The following is a 15,021-nucleotide window of genomic DNA, read 5'->3' as shown; positions in this document are numbered from 1 at the left end:
GAGATATAGAACCTTATATAAATGAGAATTCCTCTTACAAGGAGAAGGACATTCTTTACACGTACGAACTTTGTCTCACTGAGAGTACAACAGTCCGATATATATAATATTCTTATTGTTTTCTTCTTTTATCTAATTCTAATATTCCGTTATTTACGTCCACTTCGTTTTTCTCTAAAAATAAATATTATACAATACTTACATATTGTTCCTTGTGTTCTACCTAGCTGTAGAACACCGTATATTACATAGTAATATCCAAAATGAGTAGAGAATAAACAATGGCTTCATCGATCTACGACGAAGAAATCGGAGAGCTACGATCCGCACTGCACCGTGCACGACGAATGAATACCGACCGCCGCGCCAGGCCGGCGCGGCCACCTTAGACTGGTAGCGGGAGGAATTTAGCTTATAGCTTTAAAAATTGTGCACGCAGGGACAGTACTACGTATTGATTAAAATTTTATTTTAAGATGAAACTTTTTTGTTAACAACATTCCGAGAATTCGAATAATTAATTGAATAATGAAAAGACAAGTGGCATCTGTCTAAAAAAAGACAGCGATTTAGCGATTACAACAACTAGGAATCATATTAACATTAAAATCATAGATAAAAGAAAATAATCTTCTATTAAGATAGATATGAAACTTAATAGTAAAATTTTGGGTCAAAGCGCCCCTCCGTGTTCTTAGTAGACTACGTTTAACACAGCGCCTTCGCCTTTTCTGCTGTAAATATTTTTTATGTTTATATTTGATTTCAAAGGATTTAGTTTTAAAGTTACACTGATATATTAGTATATCAGAGTAACTTTAATAAAACATAATAATATATATATACTTTACAGTTTATTAAATATAAATTTTGACTACAATATTTGATAAAACTTATAAGTATACCATTTTTACAGTTAATAAATAATAAAACTATTTCTGACTATGATATTTAAAATTTAGATAGATAGAATATTAAAAAACATACCGGTATTTGCAGACGCAGGCCCAAATTCAATAAAAACCAAAACTTTTTCTGCGAAAATCGGGCTTTTTTCACAGAAAAGATATTTTTTGATTTATCAACAATCATTGTCAAGTTGACAATATACAGGGTGTTTCCTAATTAGTCTAAAAAATTGTGGTGTGATTCCTCATCTGTTCTTAAAATAATTTTTATATAACCATTGGGTCTAAAGTACTTCCTTTCTGATCTACAGGGTGTTAAAAATTAAAAAAAAATCGATATTTTGCTTAACATAAATAGTACACTACTGCTTTTTTAAAGAAAATATATTTTTTTCTTGACTGGCCATCCTTTTTCAACAAAATTGATCTTTTGAGTTTTTCTTGTTCATCAAACGGTTGCCGAGAAAAATATAAATATACTTATCAAGAGCCCGCCTTAAGCCGTTTTCTAACGATTTTTTATTTTTTAGATTAATTAAGAAACACCCTGTATATGCATATCACAGGCAACCAAATAAACTAGTAACCTCTAAAAATTATTTTTCCTACCACTAGCAACATACCGTGTTTTTAGTGAGTACTAAATTATTTTATCAAAATTTCACCATATAAGTTTCCAGGCAATGATTAAAATCAAATTTCTCATGCCAAAAAGCTTCCAGACACCAATTTTCACTAGTAATACCACTAGAGGTCAAATTATTTCCGGAAATTTTTTCGAGCTCAGGAATATTTTGAAAATTATCCCGAGTCGAAGAGAGAAAAAATGTCCGGATTTAATTTGACCTTGTGTGGTATTCGGTAAGAAAATTCCACACCAAATTGTGTTTGAAAATCAAATAATTAAAATGTATTTTTCGATTTTTGGTCGAATTGATTATTTAGTTACTATGACAACTAAGTGACACCCAAACCATAGATAAATGCAACAAGTTTAGATTGGAAAGCCCGTAAAAATTTTAGGTCGCGAAATTATTTTGGGTCGCGACCGTTATACGCGATCTGGCGCTGCTATAGCGGTCGCTAAGAACAACGGCAAACAAAAACAGAAATAATTTTCTCTTGTCAAAGTCAGAATCTTCAAAAATCATAAAATCTTTCAAAATCTAAACCACTCATTAAAGAAATTCCGAAAAGTGTTTATAGCGTCCATTTTCAAAGTAATTATTGCTATCTTGTGAGTTTAATTCAAGTTTTATTTACTCCAGCCGGTGATAATTGTGAAAAAGTGGCATTAAAAACTGAAAAAGCTGTGTTGTGAACTGTGAACTGCAAAAACCATCGTGGATCGTGGCATAACGTCGGTTTCCAATGTTTCATAGGTATTTCATACATGCGTCCTTATATAAAATAAAGTTTCTTGTATGCAACACACTTGTAGTCTTTTATTTATAAAATTAAACGAAAATAATAATAAATTTGAATAAACAATATTTGGCGATATAATTCCGGAAAAAGCCGAACCGCTCCGAAATTTTCAAAAGTTTTGGGTCGCGACCGTTGCAAGAATAGCGCCAAATAGTGTTTACATTGTCCTTATTTGCACTTTCCAATCTAAACTTGTTTCATTTATCTATGACCCAAACCTAAAAACTATTTAAGTTTTGAAGCTGTCAAGCGGCACGGCTTAAAAAAATGTTTTGCTTCGGTCATGAAAGCAAAGAAAATATTCGCCAGGAGATTAAGCAGTTGACACCCGCGAATACTAGGAAATCGAAGTCAAGCGTATGGAAGCAGTTTACAAACTTTCATCTCAGCTTTGTAATTGAAAGGTATCAAAATTATCATGTAAACAAATAAAAACCAGACTCTCAAAAAGATATTCTGGCATTATAAACGTCAAAAAATTTCCAGTAAAATTCGCTGTTGGGTGCCCACAAGGAAAAAATTTTCACTAAAATTCATCCAAAATTAGAGGTGTGGAATTTTCACTTATAATATCACAAGAGCTTAAATTATTTTCGGTCATAATTTTCCTAAAATATTCGTGCCCGAAAGAAAATTTCCAGGAATAATTTAAGCTTGCGTGGTATTCGGTAAGAAAATTTCACACCTAAATTTGAAAAAAAAATATTAATCCAACATGACATTTTAAAATAATTTCAATTTGTTAAGTTGGCCAAGGTATTGATGTTTTTGACATATTATGTGTTTTGTCATTTTTGTTTGCGATTCTGTTATTAAGCTATTACTAGTTTTAAAACGTCTGTACGTAGAGTAAGAAGTGTATAGCGAAATGTCGCGATTTGGAAAAGTAAACCAACAAGTCATTAAAGAAGAAATTGAAAATATAAAACCAGATAACACCCGAAATCAAAATCAAGTGTATAACCATCATATTTCGTTAAATAGAAAAAATACCAGCTTTAGTTAAATAAAGGCGGCAGAACTATATTTTTTAGAACATGGCAATTTCGAAAATTCATATGTAGGTATATCTAACATATTTCCTTAAATAAAAAAAATATTACCAACCTTAGTTACATCAAATGCTAAAACTCAAATGGGTAATATTTCAATATATAGACATTGTAGTTCATTCACATTATGATTGTAGATCTTATGTTTACCTTTTCAACTGCCAAAAAATTTCCACTAAAGTTTCGTGGCGCCTCGAAAAAATTTCCGGAAATTTTTTCAGTTGCCATGGTAACTAGTCAACATTAAAGCATGTTATTGGTTGAAAAGTAGAGGTGTGAAATTTTCATCCAAAGGTTGATGTTACTTCATAAATTATTTGAAAAAAAAATCCAAATAAAAATGAAACTTCTTCTGTACTCTGTATCTCCGAAACTAAGCATTTTAAGACATACATTTATAAGAACTTTTTTACTTATTTTATCTGTAGAATTTGCTGCCGAAGTTTCTGGAATACAATTCGGATCACCCTGTATATGTTTTTATTTATTTACTAATATCTCTGAAACTATCGAAACGTATTTAATCATATCTTAGAATTATGTAAAGTGATCTGAAAGGAAGCCAAAAATGCAATAATATACATGGTGTTCCATGTAAAAAAATAATCCAGATCCACTCACACTTTTTTGAGCCATCCTTTTTTGAAGTTCCTGAAATACATCCGGGTACATACTTTATGTTTGCACTTAAACAAAATTCCGAAGTTTTTTATTCTAGGAGCTACGGCTGCCCGATGCACTATTGCCGGATCCTGTACAAATATTTATATTACGTTTTACTACATTTAAGGTAAAAAAATGAAATTGGAAAGAAGAAAGTTAATTTTGTACAATAAACCGTCTCTCAAAACAATTTATTGGTGCAATAAAAAGTCAATTCATCGAAAACGATGACAAAATGGAATCGAAACGCTAGAAAAAAAACCGTCGACAATTCAATAATTCGCCGAGGATCTCGAAAAGATATCGAAAGTTGGCTTAGCATCGGACGGCTCCGAAAACCGAGAGCTTTGCACTAAAACCGCGTAGTTACAATGCTGCCAACTAAGGGGATTCTTTCCTAGTAATTGTTTTTCCCCCTATCGGACGCTTTAGTTCGTTCGTGTTCTCGTTTTATTCCTTTTTACTCCCTTCGGGTAACAAATGGTATTGGTCATTTTGATGAGCTCTATCAGATAGCCGTCGGAGAGGAATGACACTTTTATTTCTGACTTCAGATTGTATTCTTTATAATGCAGAGATTCGTTTAGTTCAAATGGATCGACAGTTCTAAAAAGACGATGTTTTGATTAGAAGTGATAATATTTTAAATAGTGTATACAGAGACCAGGCTACTAGTAACATAGCAAGTTGCCGGACGAATTTACGTTTATCCGTTTTGCGTTCGTACTCGAGATTGCCGGCTAGTCGGCTGCAGGGGGGTGACAGTGAAATAGGAAAATTGGAAACAGTCATTAGTGTCATTCCTGTCATTCTCCTCACGACAAGTATGGCCGCCTAGACAAGGACAGCATTGTTTTTGTCTAACTATTGTCTAACTTCACAGTTTAGAATTGACAGATTTCAGTTTCAGAGACAACTTCAGATTTGTTCTAGAACAAATTCGAAAATATTCGACGCCTTTTAATTCATTCCGTTTAGTTTCGTTTTGGAAGTTCAATTTAATATTTCGGCTGAAATTTATAATTATAAAGGTAATAAAGTATATAAAATATATATTACATGAAGAATCCTGGAGAAAATGACGTTTCTGCCGTAGTAGGTATGTCCCATGTATATGAAAAATAGGTAGTAAATAAACACTGTTTTTACATTTTTTAGATGCAAGAAAATGGTGTTATAATCTCTTTGATCGGCGATTTTTTTGAAAATGGAAACAATTTACAGCAAGGTAAGATCATTTTTAACTATAGCCAACATCATTTATCTCCAATATGTGCGATTTATTGTCAATAATGCAATAAATCGGACTGATAATCTGATTATGTTATCCGACTAAAAGTCTCTTTTTGCTTCTTTTTGATTTATAAGCCAGGTCTCTTTGGGAATAATGGACGCTTTTTTAAACAGTATATTTATATTTTATACCTATTGATATTTTTAGATTGTTAATTTTAGTATAAAAAAATTTGTTTTTCTGTTTTCAGGTTTTTGTATAAGGCTCCCGTTTTCATGTCCCTGTGTCCGTTTTCTGTCCTTGAAGTCTGCGAATACGTGTGTTTATTTACAAATTACTGTAAGTCATGCTTATACCTTAACTAATTTACGTTAAAAGTACATATAATTAACTAATTGGTATTGAAACAATACAATCCTCTATATTTTTATGTTTATTTAGTCACGTTGTTCCATACTTCAAATAAATATATGTGAATAAATTATTTTTTGGTTTTATTTATGAAAAGAAAAAATACAAAATACATTTGAACTGAAAGAGGGCCCGCCATTGAATAACCGGAAACGGAAATGAAAATTAAGCCATCATGTCCTTATCATGTCAACCTGTCAATTGGAAAATTAGTTCTCCAGACGACAACGAAGGCTTTCGGTGGCGTATCGTGTTTCCACGATTTAACACAGAGTTGACACTTCTTTCTAGTTAATTATTTTATGGTCGGCTGGCCAGGCAGTACGCAGTTGCAGTTGTACTTGGACGGGTCGGTCGTGACAGACTAGGAATACGACGCGAGGAGTGCCGAGTATTTATTATTTTCATTTTAGGTGTTCATTTAGGGTAACATTTAAAATGAAAATACTTAAATATTTATTATTTGAGTGTGTTTACAAGCCAAAACTAAAAATAAATAAATTCTTTAAACCCAAAAAAAACCCTAAAATATTACTCTAAATAAGAAAAAGTTATAACAAGTGTTCAAAAAGACCATCTTCTTGTGCCAGACAGAAGCCTAGGCGGTCGTAAAATCCCCGTTTGACATTGGCTAACATATTACGGCTAATATAGTCTGTCCAACGAGAAGATCCTTGACAGTGATAGATGTGTCTCTCATTTTAATTTCAAAGTAGTTTATTTTATTTTACAAAGAAATAAGTTGGTACAACTGGAACGCATAGCAGGAAATTATTTAAAATTTGACTGACAAGGATTACTTCAAAATATTGTGAAAAAACTGTATAAAACTGAAAAAATGTAATCGAGTTATTTTATTTAATAAAAAACGGTATGTGTTAATACAAAACAAACAAAAACAAGACACCACATACCAAAAAATATAAAAAAGAACTGTTTCTTACTTTCAAGCTTTATGAAACTTCCCGCATTTCTGATTATATTTATCAATATAACTTATGTACAAATACAAATTTGTAATATTCCACAGGAATAAATAAAACAACATAAATAAAACAAACTATTTTATTAATAATAACACTTACCAAATTTTATACCTTAAAGGTTGATTAATTAACTTTAATCTTAATTTTTTTAAACCAGTACCTTTTCACATTATTTTTCTGCAGTACTAAAATCCATTATTTACCTATCGTGTGATGTCGATATTTACAGCTTCCAGTTTTTAGTATGTGTTTAGTATGGCCCTTCTACCATATTCGAGATGCACTTATCTATAACGAGATGGTTTACGAACTTTATTGATGGTAACTTTATTGGTGTATAAGACTTTCTGCCTGGGCAGCGAGTATTAACTATAAACTGTGCTCTGGGTCTACAGTTAATTTTCCCTCCACTTGACTTCAAAAGACACAAAATACACTTAAAAACACGAATCAAAGTGCATCATCTTTCAAAAACGCAGAGTATTTGACAAATGTTGACACAAAATTATAACCTATGAATTGGCAAGACTTTGACAAGCGTCAAAAATCTAAAGGCGAGTTCATACGCATTAGCGTCCGTTTGTCGTTCATCGTTCCGTCAAACCAATAAAATTGAAATTTGATCTGTCATTTTTGAAATAAACCAATAAAACAGATTAAAAACAACAAGAGACGACGCATGACGGATTTATATTTAAACCCATCTATAGTTAACTTAAAAATTATTAGAAACTTTTTTTACTAAAATAAATAGATTGGTATGGGACGTCATCTGCTTTTTTTCTGTCATCGTCTGTCGAAATCTTACCTGAGAAAAAAAACAGAGTATAGTTTGCAAAGCCTCTCGTATTTTTACTTGAAGCTCATCCAGGTTATTAGCCTATTATGACTATACACTTTAGATTTTACATAACCCCACAAAAATAAGTCATTGGGAGAAAGATCTGGTGATCTAGCGGGCCACAAAATAGTTCCATATCCACTAATTAAACGGTTGGTATTTTAAGATTCTACTTTTGTTAACAACATTCTGAGAATTCGAATAATGAATTTAATAATGACAAGACAAGTGACATCTGTCTAAAAAACAGCGATTTAGAGTGGTAATTTTGATTGTGCAAAACAAATACATATTCTATGACTTTATTGGTTGCCTAACGATTAACATTAATTTAAAAATAAATCCCCAATAATATGAATAATGAAAATAACATTTAAAAAAAACCATACCACAGACCACACAAAACAAATTGTTGTTTAGTAGCAGTTAGTAGTAGTCAGAGATATAGATGTAGTAGTATTTTGGTTTAATGGCCACAGCTGCCAGGGCTATCCGGCCGCTTGATAGAATTATCGTTTTTTAATAAAATAATTAAAACATTATAAAATTAAAAAGCTAGAATAGTATATGGTCTTATATTAACTCTAATTATTTTGGAAGTTTATAAAAAACATTCATAAAAAATATATATCTTTCAAAGCCTTCAATTTAATAGCTGTTAATATGATGTTTAAGAACGTAAAAGAAAAGAAGAAGAGACAGGAGGCGGAGGAATCTTCACTTCAAATATTCGCTCATAGTACCAGGTGGCCAACTAAGAATGGACGCCGGCTGTATCTCAGAAACTACTTATCGTATAACTTTGGGAAAAAAAATCTAATACGTAAATCGACCAAGAGAAATCGCTGGAAAATACTTTCTAGTTCGAAAAATGTCCGCTAGGGGGCGTTTCTCTAATAGCCAATCAGAAAACAGGATTTTTGCTCAAAAATATGCAGGTGAACAGGTATTTTAAATGTTACTATTGTAATCATCGATAAGTTGGTAATTTTTTTGATATATAGTATTTTGCCCTATCTCATAAAATAAAGTGGTGGGGGAAGATTAAACTTGCTTTTATTTAAATAAGGATAACTCTGGTTTAGGTTGCGCCATTTAAACAAACTAGGGCTCGTTTAAAAGAGCTTTTCTTCCTTAATGATCTCCAGTACAAATTTTGTTTCCATAATTTTTTTCGTGGTAGCTAGAGGGCGCTGTTTGACATCATAACAGATATTGCGCTCTTGCGTAAAAAAATTAAATAGGAGGCTATATTTCTCTTTGCACAGTTAAATAGAGCACAAAATTTCAAAAATATCAGCGCAAACCGCAACTTTCTATCTGCTCTCTAACCACAGATATTAAGAGAATAAATCATGTTAGGCTGCCGCTTAGGATTATATGGTCTAGAAATTATAGTAGTAGGCTAGGAAACAAAAAGAGGTAAATTGGTTACGTCAAAATATCAAAACGTTAAAGTTCAGTTTTCATGCATCCGAATTTCGGCCGTTTTCTTTAAAAAATGACGTCATAATTATTTAAACGTGTTTATGTAACATTATCATCCATCCATATAATTTTTACGAATTTCTTGGTTAATTATACGTAGGTAGATTCAGATTAAAATGTCCAAAAGTCGAAGAATCAATAATTTTATTAAAATTTCTAGGAACTTTGTACCGCCATATTGTTTTTAACAGAAAAAACCGCCGAATTTCGTATGGTCGAAAACTAGGGGTTTTTTCATATAATGTCATTTAGTTATTAATCCAAGTTTGTCCTTGATTTCACTTGTTTTCGTGTTTTACCTCTTGTTTGTGTTATTTATTATTATATTATAAAGTTTATGTCGTTTGGGTCAGTTTTCATATAGCACCGAACGAAGGTGCGAATCTTAACAATATGCACTATTGCTCCAATTCTACCCTTGATGCAAGTAGTTTAGCACCAAGACTATTGGTCGGTAAATGTTTACGCAGGAATTCTAGGATGGCGAATGTTTGGACTTTTAGTATCGAAAATACTTCTGGCCGCGTTTATATGGGACCCATCTTTGAAAAAACGACATGCTAGAAGCAACATGGGTTCAATAACCTGCCTGTCAACACGTACTTCAGTTGATAGAGCCGGCGATGATGAGCGAATAGGGCAAGGTCGAGTCTGGACCGGCGGATAAAGAAAGCGATATTATTTTAAAAGAAAATATGTCAAGACATGGGTTATTAGGTACAGTTTGGCTATTTTAATCTAACTATTTCCGTATGAGAAACAAGGGGCAAATTATACGAGAAAGAGCAGAATCACATAAATAATAAATTTGGACTAATTACCATATTTTTTATATGATTATAATTTTTTTAATTATCAACTTAGGACAAAGAAAAACTTGCATGGTTTCCACCGCCAACAGGCGTTAAAACAAATGAATCCAAGTCGTTGTCAAATATTTATTGGGATAAGTTGATAAGCTTTTACCGTTTGAATATTGTTGTAAATAATAATTATTATCATTTAATTAGTGCTAACTTATCAAAATTCACAACACGGCGAAATTTCAACAAAATCGGCCAACGGATCTTTGATATATTAATAAAAAAATGTCTATTAGGACTTTACACCCTGTATCTTTAAAATTATGCATTTCCGGACACATGTTTATATTAATTTTTACCTTAAAAACACAAAGAATCACCTTCTGAAGTTGGCCAGATACTTAATTAACAGCCTGTATTTAAAAATAGCTAGCTAGCGATTTTGTAAGTAAAGCTATGTTTATTTTAATAGAAAAAAACACATTTCATAAAAAATAAACAAACCCATAATTCAATTATTATACACTAATTAATTAATTTTAAATGTATCTAAATAGGCACTTTAATAATTAAAAAATGGACATGAGCACTTCATAGAGTATACCAAATATGTAAAAAAATTCCAATAAAAAAACCACAAATGGCACATTAAAATCTGCATTATCTGAAATCAAACTATAGGTACCTAAACGGGCAATCAGCCAGACAACAGTCACAAGACGCCGACATCGATAACGCGATGAGCAGTTTTTAATAATTATTCCGAGTTAGTACTTCAAGTAGCATTCCTTCAAATAAATTTTAATTTAAGTATTGTTAATACATATAGTCATATTAATGATTATAGCCTGTATGATTTCTAAAATAAAAAATCCAGCGTGTTTTTATCAGAATAATTATTAAATGGTGTATATAATAGTTAATATTTATTAACTTCGTAAGTGTTATTTTTTAATATAATTATGGATTTAATAATTAAATAACTATCTTAAGTTTAAATTGTGGTAAACTTGTTATGAGTTTCAATCATTTATATTTATATTGCACGTTCACTCTTCGTTGTGTCACACACAATCTGAATTTCGTATATGATGCAGAACTGATAAATTAGACCAAATATATTAAAAGAAATATTTTTGTTAACTTTGCAAATACTTAAGGTATGCAATAATTTTAAAAAAATTTGACGTGAGATTAACTTCATAAATCTTGAAAGTCTTGGATGATAAATATTTGAATTATTATGGATCTGTTTTGTTTAAGAAGCTAACAAATAATTTCAAAAACTCATCTATCAAAATATAATGGTAGAAAATGTTTAAAAGCATGTATAGGTATAATATTCCATATTAATTGGACATACTGAATGTAAACTAGGAATACATAGTTGCTGCAGTCGATAATATATTTTGCTGCTTATTTTCCTCATAACAAAAAACGGTCAATACCGCTACTTACATTATGGGCACCTTTTTATACTTAAATCTCTTTAATGATGTTTAAAAATACATATGTAGGTACATACTATAAGTAGTAGTTGTCACGGTTTTTTTATTAGGTATGATAAAAAGAAGCCGCAAACTAAATTATCGTTGGAGCCACTATATTTTAATTTATTTTTTATCTACAGTAACTATGCACGGCAAGGGTTCAAAATATGCCTATACTGTGAGGCACCTCAATTCGAGTATAAATTAACACTTACATTCCAAGTATCTTCTTGGTCTACCGGCACCCCGTTCATCTTTATTCCATCATTTCTATAAAAAATAGTATGATTTATAACTTTTAATTTGAATTGAGAAAATTGGTGAAATTTTGTTGTACGCGAATTTAAATTTATGGGCCCTCCATAAATTTATACCGTAAGTTCGAATATTAGTTAAACCTAGGAATATCCAGGTAATAGCCGGAAATATGCAAAAAAAAAAGGGTGAGTTTAGGTTAGATTAGGAATTAGGTTTTAGTTGGTTTTGAATTAATAAAAATATAGACCTAATCTAAACTTAACCGGAAACTAACCTACTTTTTGGTATATTTCGGAGCTCCCTACGTGGGCAACTCTACGTTTAACCAAAATTCGGGCTTTTACGGTAACATAATACTCACTCTGATTGGTTTAATCTGGCTCCATAATAAAACTGTGGGTTCGAAGTGCTTGCAAATTAATGCAATTAATTCTATGTATACACTTTCATAAAAAAGCCATCACGATAAAAATTAAATATCAAAATTATTTAACGTTGCGAACAGTTTCACTTGTTCACTATACGTATCTGGAATATTATTTGCGAATGGCGATCAGCGATACGATAGTGCGTCCAAACCTGGGGAGATGAGAGCGAGACATTTCAAATTCGCTGTGTGGACGAGTCTCGCGAGAGTCGCGAGTCAACCTACGGAGCCTCGTTGCTATCCGTCCCCTGTCGGTTTTCCAACGGCCGAGATCAAAGAAAGCTCTAAAGTCTGGACGTGTTTTTGGTAGGCCCGCCCGACTGCGAGATATTAGCTCTGATTTATAAATTTCGAGCATTTAAAATTAAGTAATCTTAAATTTTTAAATCGTACACCGTATGTATTATCATTTTTTCTGATAGAATTTACAAATTTTATGTCACTGATAAGTTTTTTACCCTACCGAAATCCAACATTTCTTTAAACAAATTGAATTATTACAACATCTATTAATTTTAGATATATAATATCAAAAAATGGCAAGAAAAGTTACCGAATTGTACGTATGTATAACCCAATAATAAAATAAAAAATAGGGTATTCCCATTAGAAAATATGTTATATCTGGAACACTTTTTTGAATTACCCTGTATACTCTATAGTAATGTTAAAATGTGATTCTTAACCTTACCAATAACTTTTTTATTTAACATTTTGTTCTAAAAGCGTTAAAAAACGTATTATGTATAAAATGTAAAAAACGTCGTGTAAAGGATAAAGAGGAAAACAGCCAAAAGGGGGAAAACCGACAATTAATACCATGTTAAAGACCGAATATCATATTAAAGATACAAAAATTTATTACTGTATGCGTTATTATTTGGCCATCGTTTGTTATATTCAATTGCAATTTAATATGTGTTTGGCTTTCTTTCACTATGATCCCACTCGGCTTGTCTCGTGGCAGGTTGGCGTAAAAAATGGATAGAAAATGTCTCGCTCTCGTCCCGCTCTTGTCTCGCTCTTGTCTTGCTCTCGTCTCGCGCTCGGCTCGTCAGGTCTGGACGCACCATAGACTGCCGGAGTGGTGACGTCACGAATGTCAAATTGCTTTCCAAACAAGGTTTAGTTCTTTATATTTCTATTGAGCTCTTCCAAATGACGTCACAAATTAATATAAAATGTAAAAAAACAGGTGATAACCGCCGACTTGTATCTGGTATTTTCAATACGCCTATGATAGTTGCGCATGTTGCAAAATCTGTGAATTTTTTAATTAACCGAATGAAATGAACTATCCATAATTTCTAAGAAATGATTAGCCAATTTTGTTAGGAGATCCATCATAATGAAATTGCATTTGTTGCAATGTCATCAGCATGAATGCCATTGGTGTAGTTGAGGCAGTGGTGCCGCTTATTTTGCTATGAATGTGTGGGGCTTCTTGGATACCACTTACTTTAGTAGATAGAGACGCTGGAGCGGCATATTTCCATGGCCAGTTCGGTCATCGGAGACAATATGCCTGGGTTTTAATTTATGGGGTCGAATCAAGAACGAAACATGGATAGATAAGAATTAAACGGTATTAAAATGAAATTAAAATATATGTTTTGATATTTTGACGTAACCAATTTACCTCTTTTTGTTTCCTAGCCTACTACTATAATTTTTAGACTATATAATCCTAAGCGGCAGCCTAACATAATTTGTTCTCTTAATATCTCCGGTTAGAGGGAAGATAGAAAGTTGCGGTTTGCGCTGATGTTTTGGAAATGTTGTGCTCTATTTAACTGTGTAAAGAGAAATATAGCCTCCTATTTAATTTTTTTACGCAAAAGCGCAATATCTGTTATGATGTCAAACAGCGCCCTCTAGCTACCACGAAAAAAATTGTGGAAATAAAATTTATACTGGAGATCATTAAGGAAGAAAAGCTCTTTCAAACGAGCCCTAGTTTGTTTAAATCGCGTAACCTAAACAAGAGTTCTCTTTATTTTAATAAAAGCAAGTTTAACCTTCCCCCACCACTTTATTTTATGAGATACAGCAAAATACTTCAAAAAAATTACAAATTTCTCGATGATTACAATAGTAATATTTAAAATGCCTGTTCACCTGCATATTTTTGAGAAAAATCCTGTTTTTTCATTGGCTATTAAAGAAACGCCCCCTAGCGGGCATTTCTCGAACTTGAAAATAATTTCCAGCTGTTTCTCTTGGTCTATTTACTTATTACAATTTTTTTCCCAAAGTTATATGATAAGTATTTTCTGAGATACAGCCGGCGTCCATTCTTAATTGGCCACCCGGTACACACACATTTTTTTTACACACACACAAATGTCAAAAGACAACACAATTGAAAATATCAAAAGATGACATATGATAATGTAAAAATAATTGAATTCGTCATATACTAACATATATATCGTTTTATTATCTAAAATATAAAAAAAAGTTTTAGGGGTTCTCCACATAGTACACCCTATAGCGTTCAAATAATTCGAGACACAACTCTGTTTTACATAATTAATCACCAAATAACCGTTTCATTTTCTGTTTAGACTATAATTCAAATATTTACCGGTCTATACCCGCGTACACATATATACCTCCTAATTGTAAAGGTGAGGCAATAAATAATACAATTAATTCTAACGTCTCTGCGCGCCACATAAAGAGTAAAACCGAAATTAAATTACGTAAATTTCAAGGAAAGTTTTGCACGGGCAAAACTGAAAAGCCTCCATTGTACCTTGCTAATTTTGCTTACAATGCGAATAAAATATTAATACGTTCAACCGGGTTCCCGTTTCGCCAACAGTCGAAACCAAAACAAAAGCCCAGGCGTAATTATTGTACTTTAAACGCAAACATATTTAGGATTTAGACGCGGTTTGGTAAAACAAAACCCTTTTTCGGTCAGATAAAAATGATTTATTAGCACCGGTTTGGTTTTGTTCGTTTTTAAATGAATGCATACCGTTTACAACAGAAATTATTATTTTCGTAGCAAAGCAATGGTATAA

Source organism: Sitophilus oryzae, unplaced genomic scaffold, assembly GCF_002938485.1.
Source record: "Sitophilus oryzae breed Bouriz unplaced genomic scaffold, Soryzae_2.0 scaffold_684_pilon_pilon, whole genome shotgun sequence".
In the NCBI taxonomy this organism is placed as follows: Eukaryota; Metazoa; Arthropoda; class Insecta; order Coleoptera; family Curculionidae; genus Sitophilus; species Sitophilus oryzae.
This window is presented reverse-complemented; position numbering follows the sequence as displayed.